Source organism: Dermacentor albipictus, chromosome 1 (genome assembly GCF_038994185.2).
Source record: "Dermacentor albipictus isolate Rhodes 1998 colony chromosome 1, USDA_Dalb.pri_finalv2, whole genome shotgun sequence".
Classification (NCBI taxonomy): domain Eukaryota; kingdom Metazoa; phylum Arthropoda; class Arachnida; order Ixodida; family Ixodidae; genus Dermacentor; species Dermacentor albipictus.
The window spans coordinates 447,826,319-447,841,317 of record NC_091821.1 but is presented as its reverse complement, the minus strand read 5'-3'; the positions used below and the strand labels follow the sequence as shown (position 1 = coordinate 447,841,317).

The 14,999-nt window shown below is 44.0% G+C and overlaps 1 protein-coding gene across 4 annotated transcripts in view; it reads right to left on the bottom strand.

Moving 5' to 3' along the window:
- Positions 1-14,999, bottom strand: part of LOC135915318 (uncharacterized) — a 78,121-nt gene that overhangs the window by 62,434 nt on the left and 688 nt on the right. For 2 of the 4 annotated variants that reach the window (XR_011511488.1, XR_011511487.1), the window contains exons 2-3: positions 14,864-14,957; positions 10,067-10,204 (exon numbers count right to left, since the gene is read on the bottom strand). The exons of 1 other annotated variant lie outside the window; for it this stretch is intronic. The gene's annotated coding sequence lies outside the window, so the exon portion shown is untranslated. The remainder of the gene's footprint in view (positions 1-10,066; positions 10,205-14,863; positions 14,958-14,999) is intronic. One more of the 4 variants, XR_011511489.1, reaches the window with a different exon arrangement.

The window sequence follows — 14,999 nt, the reverse complement described above, 5'->3', positions numbered from 1 at the left end:
CATAGCATGACTTCTTTACTGTCACCACCAAAGCTTTGTGCATGCTAAGTGGTATGCACAGTACCTGACAGATACATGCGCTGCGTGGATTGACTTGCAAGTGCAAAGCTAAAAGTGACTGGTTTGGCAGCGGTAATGTGGTCCTTTAACGCTTCATTATCCTGGAAAATGCTTCAAATGCAGTGCTTTTTGTGCAGGGTAGTGTCCAGCACAGTGATGACTCAATACACTAACGACACATTGACGATTCATTGCTCAAAAAACCAATAAGCAGTGCACCGTATACTTCCTCCATATGTTGTACAAATGCAGGATGCACCAGCAGTAGGCCTGGACACTTTTAAGGCAAATAGCCTTCTTTAGCTTTTTTGCCTATTCTCGTGGTCAGTGGTTGACAATCAGAGGTTGTACTCGCTTCTGCAGTACAAAGGTACCACTTCCAAAGGTGTGCGCTCTCGCATTGCAGGTCACATTCATCACCGAAAGCAAATTATTATATCTGTTCGAAGCGTACATGCTCTCAACCTATACTACTGCTACAGGTGTGCTGGTAAATGCTTCTGCTCTCCAAGGAATTGTGCAATGAAAAACCAAGCAGTACCTAAGTGCCCTCGCAGTAACATAGGCCTTCAAGCACATCATTCCTTTAATGAAGCAAACAGGTTCCTAAAAGCATTCAGCTATTGGCTCACATTGGCGATCAACATCAACAGTGCCTGAACAATTTTTTTTTTCAAACCTCATGCATTGTCTAAGTGAGCATTGCATGGGATTAGTATACTTCAGAAGCTTATTCAGTTGAAATCCCTTTAAGGGCTACTTATCAGGCCCCATAGCAAATTTAGGCTATACGCTGGAAGTTGTTACGTGTCCTCTAAGGAGCATTCTGCCGCAATCGGCTCATTAAAAGCCGAGATAGAAATATTTCAGTGCCGCGAATCCATGATTTCAGAAGGCGAGCTCCACTGCATAGCGAGAACTCTCTCCACTCGCCCCGTCTAGCCTCCGCAAGCGAAATTCCTTCCCTGCGTTCTCCCATACAGGACCTCGAGGATCGCTTGATGCATACGTCACGTGCCCTGCCTCCATTTCTTTCTCCTCTGTTTTTTTTTCTTTTTTTCTAGTGGCGCTGGGCACTTCCGCTGATGGTGTTGACCGCGAGCTGTTGTGATGTCTCATTTCGTGCAGCGCATGATTTTGCGCGGTGTGCACAAGGACACATGACTAGTGGTATAATTCAGTGCTACACGAATACTGAGGCAGAACAAGCGAATCGCAGAGCGTGATCAAGTGCTGGAACACGGTAGAAAATGGCATAGTTTTGGTACCTGCGCACGTGACTGCACGACCACGGGAGCAAACAGATGAAGCGGAAGCACATCTCTCTTGCTTCGGTGCGAAGTAAAACTAAAAACATGCAGACATTCCGTTCATGTGTTTTATTATTTATCTAAACTTCAATTCGCCCATTCAAGCAACAGATCACACAAATAACAGACGTTGCCTTGAATAATTCTCGAAGTCACATGTCACCATGAGCAACATCGCACTGCGGACACGACTATGTAGGCGCAGGTACACGACTGTGTCATCATCCAGCTTGGAACGCGGTCACCACAAGGGAAAGGGAAAATGGCATTTGGATTGAAATTTCAGACCTTTTCGCAGCACTTAGCAATGTAATTCCTAGCAAAGCACGATCGTTACCGTGCAATGTGTGCTCTGTGCTTGACAGCTCAAAATGGCCAGACCCAGTGAGGGGCCCTTTAAAGGGCCCTCCACCGGGTTTGGGCAATGCAAACAGACAAATGCAATATGTAGATGATGTGCAGACAGTCGTGTCCGCAAAGTATCACAGTGCTGTGCGCTGCGATACTTTGCGTGCGGTACTTTGCAACAGGACCATCGTCAGACAGCAGGGCCTGCGGCTATAAAAGGCGCATATGCAAGCTCTGGCTTCAGTGGACGCGGCAGCACTGCCGTGACAATGTCACCGAAGGTACCCTTACTTGTGCAGGTTGGTGTAAGAAAATATGGATTTCGTAGTGACTACCTCTGTTTAATAGTGCTGCCATGTTCACATAGCTTGTGCATTGTGTGTGCGACTGTTTTTTGATGGCATTCATGTTACTCACGCTTTCTGGTTATATCGAATCTAACCCCGATCCTATTATTGAAAAAATTTTCAACGAAATGATTAACACGCAGAAAGAAATCCTGGCTAAAATCTCAGGAATACAGGAAAACCAGACATCTTCTGAAGCACTCATTCTTCAAATACAAGCCAGGCTTCAGACCGTTGAAAATAAACTACAGAGCGTTGAGGAAAGTCGTAAAAGGCTTGCCGACTTAGACAGCACTGTTAGTGATAAAAAAAACAGCCATGAGCAGCATTTCCAGGCAGCTTGACGATTTTAAAAACCGATCTCGCTGCAACAATTTTATAGTTAGAAGTGTAAAAGAGGAAGGACGTGAAACACAGGAAACATTATTGAAGAAGGTAAATGATGGTATATTTGAAAATAAACTCAGACAGAAATTGAATTTTATCAAAAGAATTCACAGACAAGGAAAGAAAACACCGGGCAAGGACCGACCTGTAAATCTGAAGTTTACTGATTTTAGAGATAAAATGAAAACATTGCAGAACTGTCATAAGCTCAAAAACACTAAAGTAAGCATATCAGAATATAATTCTAAAATGGTAACTGAGATCAGCAAAAATCTATGGAAATCTTCAGACGAAGAGAGAGTGTAATGGCACAAAAGTTAAATTAATCTTCAACAAGATTAAAATTAGTGATGTTCTGTACGACTGGGGTGAAGTTACCGGCGGAGTCAAGTGTCATACTCCCACAAAGGCTGATCATGTGTGACTCAATAACTGCACTAATGAATGCTTTAAGCTTATGATAGAAACGCCAGGAGTTTAGTTAATAAAGCAGCCGCCATTGAAAGTATAATCTTCGAGCATGAACCACATATTATGGTAATAAGTGAAACTTGGCTTCATCAAGACATATTGAATGCTGAAGACACACCCCACAATTATACAACAATAACAAAAGACCAGATAGGAAGAGGTGGGCGAGTGGCAATTATGGTTAAAAGTGATTTATTATTTTCTGTACTTGATGTTCCGAAGAATATAGAATCCATTTGGATTAAAACTAGGATGAACAACCGCACCGTGTATGTTGGTGGTGTCTACAGAGCTCTCCCCTATAGACATGCTTATTAATCTGAGAAACTTTGTGGACATGAACCTAAACCATGATGACTCAATACTATTTTAGGTGATTTTAATTTGCCAGGCGTCGACTGGAATGCACTCTCCTTTAATTCAACTGATACGTTCAACTGTGAACAACTAATTGAACTTGCGTTTTGGTACAATTTAACTCAAGTCGTAGAAGGTTATACCAGAATATGTGCACCATCATTGCTACTTGACCTAGTCTTTGCATCTTCCAAACTGCTGTCATATCTGTGTACATTCAACCTCTACGAGGGCTTGTCAGATCATAAAATGGTTATGATAGATTTATACATGACGCCAGATCACCCGCATCGAAAACCTTCTAACATGGTTCTCAACTCTGCAGTGGCTGATGATGTCACTGTTTTGGACTACCTGAAACGTTCATTTGATGATTTCACATGTCTTTTTGAGGCCAGTGCTACAGTTGACGAACTGTGGTATAGTTTTTCAAACATAGTTGACTACTGTACCAGGCAGTTTATTCTGAGGCGTTCAATACGCATAAAAAAGAATAATCCGTTGATTACAAGAGAAATTATACATGCCAAGCGAAAATTAAAACGGAAGCGGAGGGCAAAGAGGATTATGTGTGATCCTAATAAAAGAAGTGCCATTAGTCACATGAGTAAGGACTTGAAACGTCTTGTCAGGGAAGTTAGGAACAAGTTGTACAATGTGAGGCTAACAAAATTTTTAAGCGAAGCACCCAGAAAATTTTGGCGCTATGTCAACCCTACAAAGTTTCAAAGTGTGGGAGGAAACAATAGCCAAGAAAGAGCTGAAAGCCTTCATTTGTTTTATTTTTTTCATCAGTTTTCACTTATGACGATGGTTTGTTGCCAATCTTCACAGAATCTCCTGGCTGCCCTCCAGTTCAAGACATAAAATATTGAGCAAGGGGTCTTAAACTTACTCCTTCACTTGGGTGTAAAGAAAAGCTCAGGCCCTGATGGAATTCCAACAGAATTTCTCTTTCGATAAGCAAAGTGGGTTGTCAAATACTTCCCTAATATTTTTCAAGCATTTATTGCCACGGGATATAATCCGGCTGCATGGAAACATGTAAAAATTATTCCGATTCATAAGAGTGGTTCCACATCTGTAGTCAATAATTTTCCCCCAATTTCTCTCACATGTACTCGTTCCAAATTGCTGGAAAACATTGTGGTTAAACACTTGATGGCATATCTCGACTGTAACAACATCTTACATCCTTCTCAACATGGGTTCCGTAAAGGTTTATCAACAGCCACCCAGCTTACGGAAACCATTCATGATCTCTCTCAAGCAAAAGTGCCCCAAAAAGTAAACTCTGATGTTGCCAACAAAGCTTCAAAGCCAGTTGTAATTCCATATGTTCACAGAACTGCACATAATCTGAAGAAGATAGCAACCAAGCATGGTGTCCCACTCGTTTTCTCGGCTCCCTGCAAGCTGAGTCGCCTTTGCGCCCGCATTGGGAGACTTCACGCCAGAAAGAAGCAAGGTGGCTGCAGCGTGAAACACAAGAACCTCTATTTAGACTGCCAAGTTGGCATTGTTTATCAGATTCCCCTGACATGCGGCAAAACCTGCATAGGCCAGACGGGCCGTTGTTTGAACGTGCGAATCCGAGAACACGAAAGATCAATTATAAACCGGGAGCAACGTCATTTACCCATGCATTGCTTAGACCATAAATGCAGGCCTCTGCTCAACCAGGTTAAGATCCTGCGCAAGTGCAATAATGAAAAAGCACGAGAACTTCTCGAGTCATATTATATAAAAAAGAAGGGACAAGCATGCATCAGTGACACATCGGTCATGCTTTACAATAGGGAGGCACGTTTCCTAGATAGTATGTTTAGGTGAGCCATGCCAGTGGTTTTTTCTTATTTTATGCTGCTAATACCCTGAAGCGCCTGCGCTGGCATGGTCTGATATTTAAGTGTTTTTCTCGAATAAACCTCAGTTGTTAGTTTGCACCTGTCCTGTCTTCTTCCTTGTGATCATCTAGAAAGCGCAACCAATCTTTCCAAATAAACAACCATGAACCAACTGATATAATATTCCTGGATTTTGCAAAAGCCTTCGATAAGGTATCCCACCCAAAGTTGTTGCAAAAAATTCATGCTATTTTCAGAAACCCCAAAATAACAAACTGGTTTTCTTCTTACCTCCCCTCTCGAGAACAGTTCGTCAACCTTCGAGGTCTTGAATCGGCTCTTTCCACGTTGGTTCTCAGGTGAGCCTCAAGGGAGCGTTCTGGGCCCCCTTTTATTCATGGCTTTCATAAATGACCTAACAAAATCTATCACTGTTCCAGTAAGATTGTTCGCAGATGATTGTGTTGTATACAACACAATTAAATTACCAAGTGACCAAGAGGAGCTAAGCACTAACTTACAAGAAATCGAAAAATGATGCTCCACGTGGCAAATGGTGCTAATCCCGGACAAGTCAGTAATCATGTCCATCACTAGAAATAAAAATGTAATGAAATACCCTTAGTTTATAGCACATAAGCAAGTTAACAAACTGCAACAGCACAAGTACCTCAGTTTAACTTTCACTTACAACCTACGCTGGAATATGCACATAGATAATGTGTGCTCAAAGGCTTATCGGGTAATTTGGGGTCTGAGCCGAAACATCCGCAATGCATCTCCCGATGCAAAATTACTCGTTTATAGATCACCGGTAAGACCAGTGATTTAATATGGGAAAATTATGTGGGATCCCTACACCGCATCTAACATAGCAAAAATAGAAAAAAGTGCAGAGACTGGTATCCCATTTTATCTCCAATAAATATTGTTGCATCTATTCACCGACTGAGTTATGTAAACAAGCAAACCTTGAAACTTTTGAAGGCCGAACAAAGGTTGAAAGGATGAAGTTTCTTTTCCTGCTAATTCACGGTCACTGTAAGACTAATACAACACAGTACTTTACAGTTCACCCCGATGAACCATCTAGACATCAACACAGTATGTACATTCCTGTCACTTTCTCATAATGACTGCTTTAAATACAGCTTTTTTTTCCTCGAGTTACTAAACAGTGGAACCTGCTTCCCGTCTCCATCGTGAGAAGCGACTCCCTTGATGTCTTTATTGAACGCCTCAAATCACTCATAAACCTCAGTGCACCTAGACAATAGCATAAGTCCCTGCCTCAACTTGTGTATTCTGTATTCTTGTGCGTTAATTTAGCTGGTTTTCTTGTCCAGTGCATTTTTTTTTATAATGTGTCAGATGTGGGTGTTGAACTTATGCCCATATACACTTATGTTTTTTTTTTTTGTCCACTCCTGTAATGGCCTGCAGAGGCTGTCAGTATCAACAAATGAATGAATGAATGAACATGAAGGTGACATAAGAAAATTTCGTTGTGTTGTTTCATGCCCACTTCTTGTTGGTGGAATATTAAAGAGCACAGACAATATTCGAAGAAAAAAATATTCTAGTGAAATATATCAGGTTTATTACGTGTGTGGCATGAAGAAGAGCAGTGGACGACTAAACTTCTCAGTAAATCAAATGGTACATAGACATATTCATGACACATATATAATAGAAAAGTTATCAGATACTGTAAATTCACTAATGGAAAAAGTGACAACTCTCAGCCGGAATAGGCGTGTTTGCAGTAACAAATGTGGCACTACCATACTTTTCTTCATAGTTGGTGTCGTGTTTATGGGAGTGTACACGGCAACTTCAACCTCCAGCCTGTGGCTGGAGACTTATCATGGATGTAACTAGAGTGTACAACAATTCTAGTACTCTATATGCAACCGACCCCAAGTGTACCAATGGGTTTTTTGAGAGAAGGAATCATGTCAGTGATTGGATGCTAATATGAACAGTGTTAAGAGAAAGGATATATTACCTATGTATACACAGACTGAATAAGGGCAACTGGGAAGTAAAGACCAGTGTAACCTCCATGGCTGGTCTGGCAATCTTCTTCAATGTGGCAGCATGTGAAGTAGAAACATACAAGTCTCACTGAATGCTATTAGCTATTCAGATCATATGCAGTTCCTGAATTCACTATTAGATATGATCGTATAGTCATTTCTATTAGAATGTAACGCATAAGAGCACTTTGAATTCTCAAAGGCTTGTCCGGTGCACGTGAGGACTGTTTCGAATTATTCTGTTGCTGGCGAGTCGTGGCACATTAGTTGCTGAGCAAACTAATACACAGGGTGTGATAACTCCTGCTTGTCCCTAGCTGTCAGTCAATATAAATGCCCCGTTTTGAGGCAGCCTGTAAATCTGCTAACTCGATTCAGGCAAGGAAAGTTTTTACAGTGAAGCTGTATATAGCTACTTTCCAGCAGTGGTTGATGTTAGTACACCCATGTGTTGCGTCGATACGACCCAGTTTCTCACGAATGCTCTATAGCTCTCAATCTAATGTAGGTATCTTGGAAAAAATCATCCTGAAATTGGCTGCTAAGACAACTCCATCATTATGCCGAGTTTCATTCACTTGTCAAAATTAATTAGTTCACAGTGAGGGTGTAAACATTACAGAATTCCTGTCTGCTGTCAATACATGGCCCTCTACGGAGCGAGTATGGTTACGCAAGTGGTTGCAACTATTGTTTTATCGAAACTACCCCAAAACGAATCATACTGAAATTGCCAACTAAGACGACTCTATAATTACACCGAGTTTCATTCACTTTTCATGGTTAGTTCACAGTGAAGTTTTAAATATTGTGGAATTCCCATCTGCCATGAAACGACACTTGCACACGTTCCTACATCATAAAAGAATAAGAATAAATCACTCCACAGTCAAAAGATGTATTCATTGTCTGTGTCCTTCAATAATGATAATAATAATAACACATATATATGTGCCGATTGAGGTAAAACACCACAGCTTCGCTGCTCATCCTTCACAGAATGAAAGGGCTGATGATTTCTTTTTTTTTTTTTACAGTCTCACCACGTTTTCATCCTATTAAAACTGACTGGTGAAGCTTGTAGCACACTCTTACCTCCTTCAATGAACAAAGCAAATCTGTATATATCTCTACGTGTACATGAGGCATGCCGTTCCTTTAACTGCTTCTTCATATTGCCATTGTGATAATGCACCGGATACCTGAAAGTGGCCGTTTATATATAAAAGCTGCTCTGTTACACTGACATACAGTTTAGAACAGCATTACATGCAGGTTTGAAATATAAGATAAGCATAACCTGTTTTTCTGAAAAATCAGATTCGAAAATAATTTCACTTTGCTTAAACCCCTAGAAAAGAGCCAAAGGACACAGCCCCCTCCTCTATTTAAATAATCAAGTTGTGGAGTTTTACATGGCAAAACAATGGTATATGATTATGAAGCACCCATGGCGTTTGAGTTTCAACACATAGGATCCTTTGACATTCACTTAAATATAAGTACACGAGTGTTTTTCCATTTCATCACCACCGAATTCTGCGGCCTGGATTGAACCCATGAGCTCCAATTTAAAAGCCCAATGCCATAGCCACTATTGCCACTAAAATTAAGCTACAGCGCTGGCTTTTTTTTTCTTTCCTTTTTTGAGCACCAACCAGCAAAAAAATTGAGCATGGCTTACAGGCCAAAGATTAGACTAGTTAAACCAAGACTAGACCAAGACCAGTTAAACAAAACAGTTTTCAGCGCCAGAGGTCCAACACAATAAAAGACCCCGTACCAATTACTACTTGGTACGAGGTCAAAACGATTCTGATAATTTTGTACAAACGTACTTAGTCGTTAGGGTAGGTCCTTCTGATCATTAGTTTATCTGAGTGCTCCACGTAAACTGTATAATTTATTATAAGGTGTTTAAAAACATAGATCATTACTGATCACAGCACGCCACTAGGCTGAGTTTTCAGCTGCCCCTGACCAGGTGACCATATCATGCCAGTAGGGCGAGCTATCCGATTGGCTGCCCAGGGTGCGTCATCGATAATTTTTTTTTATTTTATGGCGAACAAATGTTGTTTGTAATAGTTAGAATGTTAGCTAATTTGTTTCCATAAAAAAGAAAGAAACTGAAAGAGAATGCACAAGGATAATTTATCACTACACTCAAGACTTCTGGCACACAGCAAGTGTTGTCTGCTTGTGTTACAACATGCACCGTGTTGACAAGAACTCTGCGGTCAGTGTTGGTCTCAATATTTCTATTCGCAAGCATAACGGTTCACCCTTGTTACGTTGTGGGCTGCAAACGCAGCGACTGGCGATATTTCAAGCTGCAGCAATGTGTCCCTTTGCAAAGCAGCAGAGGAGCGGAGTGGCTGCAGCACATCGGACTATGGTATCCGATCGGCAACACGATTTACGCGTTTGTGGCCGTCACTTTGACGCTGGAAGATTACTATCGCAATAGTGTTTTGCATGTCCGGTATTTGGGTAAACGTAACACAAGCAGGCTGGGCTTGGGCATTTCAAGGGATGAACGGAGACACAAACGTGAACAGTCTGCAAGGTGCAGCCACCTGGTGGCACAGAGCTCTACCAAACACAGAACTATATAGCAGTAACGAAGTGTATTCCACTTTTCTGCTGGTGTAAATTTTTGGCAGGAGCATAATCGTGACTACATTGTTTTTCTAAATATTTAAAATGTTTTACACTTGGTTAGAGCAATATTAGCTCTTTATTTGGCTGGTTAAGCCCCAAGCCACGAGGTGGCCAGACTGTGCAGACCAATCAGGACACTCACGTATGTCTATGCAAAAGCTGCTTTATGACAGCAATAGTAGTATGAAGGGGTTTGAGTTTACACATCCGCCTGTCCATGAAAACTCCCAGCTCACCTGTGGTTATCGGAATATCAGACCCGCACGCAGCTTCAATGGCTCGCGCTTTGGATCGAATGCCAGGTGGCTGGCAGAGAGGTTGGAGAGGCTTCGCGCACCTATGGTCCCTACCATAGCGCACTGGTTCCAAAATAACTGGAAGTAGACGACACAACATCTCATCGTGACGTAGAGCCAATCAAGGCAGTGCTTAGCCCTGATTCACTCAGCAAAAGAGATGAGGAGAATGCGCATGGCTATGGAGGAGGGTAACCTGTAATTGTCTATAGCTCTCTTAGTACGATATGCTTCAAAGAAATTGTGGTGCTAATTATTTACTTTAACTGTACTCTATGTTTGTCTACAAAATTTGGCCAAACCGCTTCAGGGACACTTTAAAGCAGCGTTCTTGCATACACCGTGACATGCGTAGACACAACCGCACATGCAAGATTTCTTTCCGCCACGCGCCGCCACTCTATGACTCTACGCAGGTGGCGCCACATGGCCCGCAGCAAAGGTCAACCAGTGCCTCCTCTATTTTTCTGTGCCTGGGAAATGGAGCGGAGAACCAAGGGAACCGGCCGTCGGCTCTAGTACGGCTTTTCGCCGCCACGCGCCGCCGCCGGAGTAGGATCATCGTCGCTCATTGAAACGCAGGGCGCGACTGTATACGCAGTTGTTAAATGGTTGAGCTTTCGACTGTATTCGCATTGTTTCAAGTACAAGCAAGACCTTTGTAAACACGAACCCTGAAGCACTTGTCGCTCTGGGCAACCAGCCTATTTTAGAGGCATGTGTCGTTCGCGGCTATTGCTGTTCGATGCGCTTGCGCGTCGTGTGCTGCGCCGATACGAGAGCGCGCGCCAGTTGAAATCCAATGCGTGGAAAAATGTTCTGTCGCCGTTATGTTCGCTTATATGAAAGTCGATATTTGAAAGCAGTGCTTGTCACCATATAATGGGAACGCTTGGGCGCTGAAAGAGCCCCTAACGTCAACTCGTGTAGCAGGCTGCACGCAAGCCGGGAGTTCACGCGCTAAATGGCACGTAATGTCGTGAGACTGCTCTACGGCAAGACGTGATGCCACGTTTCCTTCTTAAAGCTTTTGAGAATTACATTTGTTGCCACCGCAAGGAAGCCACAGCTGGCGTCAGAAAATGAGGAGCTGTGCGTGTCATTTAGGAACTCAAAGCTGTTGAATCGTAACGATGCAAAAACAAACAAAAAGCGCGTTCTGCCGCGCGATTCTGCAACACATGAAGTTCTGCAGAACCTGCATGCAGACATTACTCCGCAAATAGGGAGGTTCATGTCTTCAATATCAATGAGTTGCGAGTCATGGCTCACATTGATTTTACCATTTCAATGGTGGAAATAAAAGCATTTATTGCGGAAGGAAGCTACCACATGTCATTGAAGCGTATGCCACTCTCACAGTTTCGCGTGCTTTCGCGAAAGGGGCTTTCTTACAAAATGTTTAACTGCGTCGTGCCTATCAGTAACATTGAAGGTGTAGTTGCAGAGGAGCGGCCTCAGGAAACGAACCGATATGAGGTTCATGAGCTTAAGCCTGTGCTCGTTGCTGTCATTGCTCTTGCACTTTAGCAACTTTGAAGAACAAAGAGCTGGGACGGCGTACTCCACTAAGGTAGTCAATGGCTTCTGCAAGGTCTGGTGCTCCTGCAGTGCACGGTCAGCAAAATCTCTTAAACAGTCCAGGACAAAGAGAAGTTGGTCCGACGGGTAGAGCAGCCCACCTCGATCTTGGCTCCGAGTGAGCTGAAAGAGCGGCTGGTTGCTCACCGGCTTCGTACACAAAGTAACACAGTTCTCGCAGTCAATATGCTCGCCTACAACCCGTGCAATGTAGCCCCCCACATAGGCGGTAGCCGAAATCTGAAGCGATGACAGCTGCTGTGGCAAAATTGTGGTATTAAGTCTCTGCAATGCCAATCTTGCTCTCGAGAGCTGGGGCACTGCTTGCACAGTCGACGGCAGGGGAGGTATTGAAGCTGAAGCAGGAGTTGGTTGTGCAGAGGAATGTGCATCACACAGTGTGTGTCCCGACATTGCACCACATTCTTTGTGGGCAATATTGGAGGCTGCATTCGACACAGCAATCCCGGTCTTCAGTAGTTTTTCGAGGCCTGACAGTGCAGCCCGAACGTCCAACATGTCGTTGCACCCGGATGACATTCGCAAACTTCCAAAGAGCGATTCAATTGGATCGCTGTTGAATTTTCGAGTGAGCACAAAAGAAAACTTCTCTTCTGTCAACAGATATCTGACGCACGCCACTGTCGAATAGGTGGTTAACAGAATTGCTTCATACGTTTCGGCTGTGAGGAATTCACGAGCATGTCCAGATCTTTTCTTTAATGTCTCCAAGTACATAGGAAAAGTGACCTCAAGCCATTCAAGCCGCGGATCAGCACTGTCGTCAAATTGACGGCCATCCGAAAAATTGTGGCGTATGTGCTGCGTCGTGTTGCTGACATCGTGAAGCACGAACCACCGATAAACGTTCTTCATGAACGTAATTGTTGGGCCTGCGGCTGAAAATGACAGTGCACAAGTGTGTCCAGCCTGATCCTTGAGATGTTCCAAGGCAGCGGTTACACTTGGAGACATGAGCTGGACGGCTCTTGCCACGTTCATCTTTTCTATGTTGCTCGGATAAACATGCTTCCTGCTTAAAAACCGAACAGGCTTTACAGACAAGCCTTTCTGCAGTTGGTAGAGGTCTTTTATGTGTGAAGCAGAAATCTCACCTTTCGGGCCAAAATCACGCGATAGAAACTGTGACCTCACGTTCTTCAGCACGTGGCACGGATCAAAGCTAATGAAAAGAATCCTGCTGCGGTCACAGGGGTGTTCAATCCGGTAGGTAAGCAGGCCATTTCCAAGCAGTTTCATGCAATTCACGTTCACTTTATGATTGTCCGTGACAAGGCGAACAATCCTAAACCCACAAGCTTCCACTTTTTGCATGACGAAAATCAGCAACTTGTGGAGTTGGGGGCCCGTTAGCCCTTTTGTAAAATAGTAGGCAACTGGAATCCGAAACTTTGTTGTCAGTCCACTGATGACAAAGCACAGGAGCGAATTGGCTAAGACAAGGTCACCGTTTTGCTCTTCCACCCCGATGTCTACTTGCCCAACAAAGCAGTCACGTTGCTTGTTGTATTGCAACTTCTGCTTTACCCTCATCTCGTCAACGATGAGCGAGCAGACCTTTGATTGCAGTTTGTCAAAGTTTTCGGCTTCACATATCAGCCGAGCTTCCACCAGTTTGCTGAAGCCGGTCTCACCACTTGTAGTTCCAATATAGTTGGTTAGGGTCTTTCGGTCTGGAAGCTTCAAAAGCATCTCCCCTCGAATATGTTCATAGGCTTTCGTTGATAAATGCCTCAGCACCACACAACGTCGAGTAGTTTCTTCAGACCAGGTAGGCCTTTTTTTTTTTGTAATTGGTAATTTGGTCCACGAGAAACAATGCTGAAGCCTCTTTCTCTGCTGCTCTTTCTCTAATGTAGGAAACGTCTGCAGTCAAAGAGTCCTCCTGCAGTTTCTTGAGCTCCTCTTTGTACTTGTCAATTGTCTGATGTAGTCTCAGTATCTGGCTCCTCAGATCTCTTTCTTTTCTCTTCCATTTGGCCTTTTCGGTAGAGAGCAAAGCAGAGGCCGAATGGCTGTCGACCTGGACACTTTTGTCGCATGAGGCAGCCTGGTCAGCCCTGTGCACACATTCATTCTGGCACTGTAGACCATGATGGTCTCTTGTTTCGCAGGTAGCGCTTGTAGTATCCATCGGCTCCGATTCTTCAGCTTCGGGACCTGTTGTTGCCTGCGTTGCACATGACACCGGTCGCGAGGCAGCATGGCTACTGGTGCAATCATTCGTTGACTGTTCGTTCACAGCACGGTCACGTTTAGTGATACTTGCCATGCTTCGTTTAATTGTTGCCTTCGGCTGCAAACGTGAAGGGTAGTCTGCAAAGACGGACGGAACTGCATCCTTCTTGAGCCGCCGTTTTTTTCCTTCTATGAAGTCTTCTGTTCTGAAATGGCGGCTGCATACTCTAGTGTAGTTTGAAGTTGTATTAGGCGACCAATCACCCCGCCTAATTACTGCAAGCCACCTCTCTCGTATACCAGCGGCAGCTGGTATTTCGTGGAACGACAGCCCGACAGTCTTTTTCTTTCCGTTCGATTTGCACAATGGTACGCAACAGTAAGACATACTGAGGCATAGGGAACACGTGCTTGCAAAATCCTGAAAGAAGAACAATACGAATTCAAAGTTTCGCAGTGTTAGCGCGGCCGGACAGGCTGCATGTGCAACACAAGCGTGCAAAAGCCTGAGAAAAAAGAAAACGGATACTATGAAATACGAATGCAAGTTTCGCATTGTCAGCGCGACCGGACAGAGTGCATGCAGAATACGTACCTGCAAAAGCCTAAGAAAAATCGTAAATGCAATCAAACGCGGATGCAAACACGAATTCGTCTGCTTCGTACTGCGCGCGGCCCGTCAGCGCCAGCTTACTATCCTACTCACACAGCGCCGCCACGCGGCGGCGGCGACGCGGGCGCCCGACGGCCTGGGGAGAGCGTTCGCCCAGGCACTGAAAAAATAGAGGAGGCACTGGGTCAACACATGCAGCCCAGCACATACTTAAAACAGCAGCGCACGACGTGGCTTCTGCAGGATATACGTTACTACGGCCGCCAAAACCCACATTGTAATAGTAGCATGCTGTTAAGACGGTCATTGTTTCATGCGTATAGATACGATCGGTCAACACATACCCGAGTTAGTAGGCATGTATATCGGGTCGGCGAAGCTGCGCTCCAGCGACATCTGCACCAAGGAAGCAGGCGCTCGTGGCTCCCCTTCGCCAAACTGCACGATACATGACATCATCACAGGCTGCACTGCATAAGA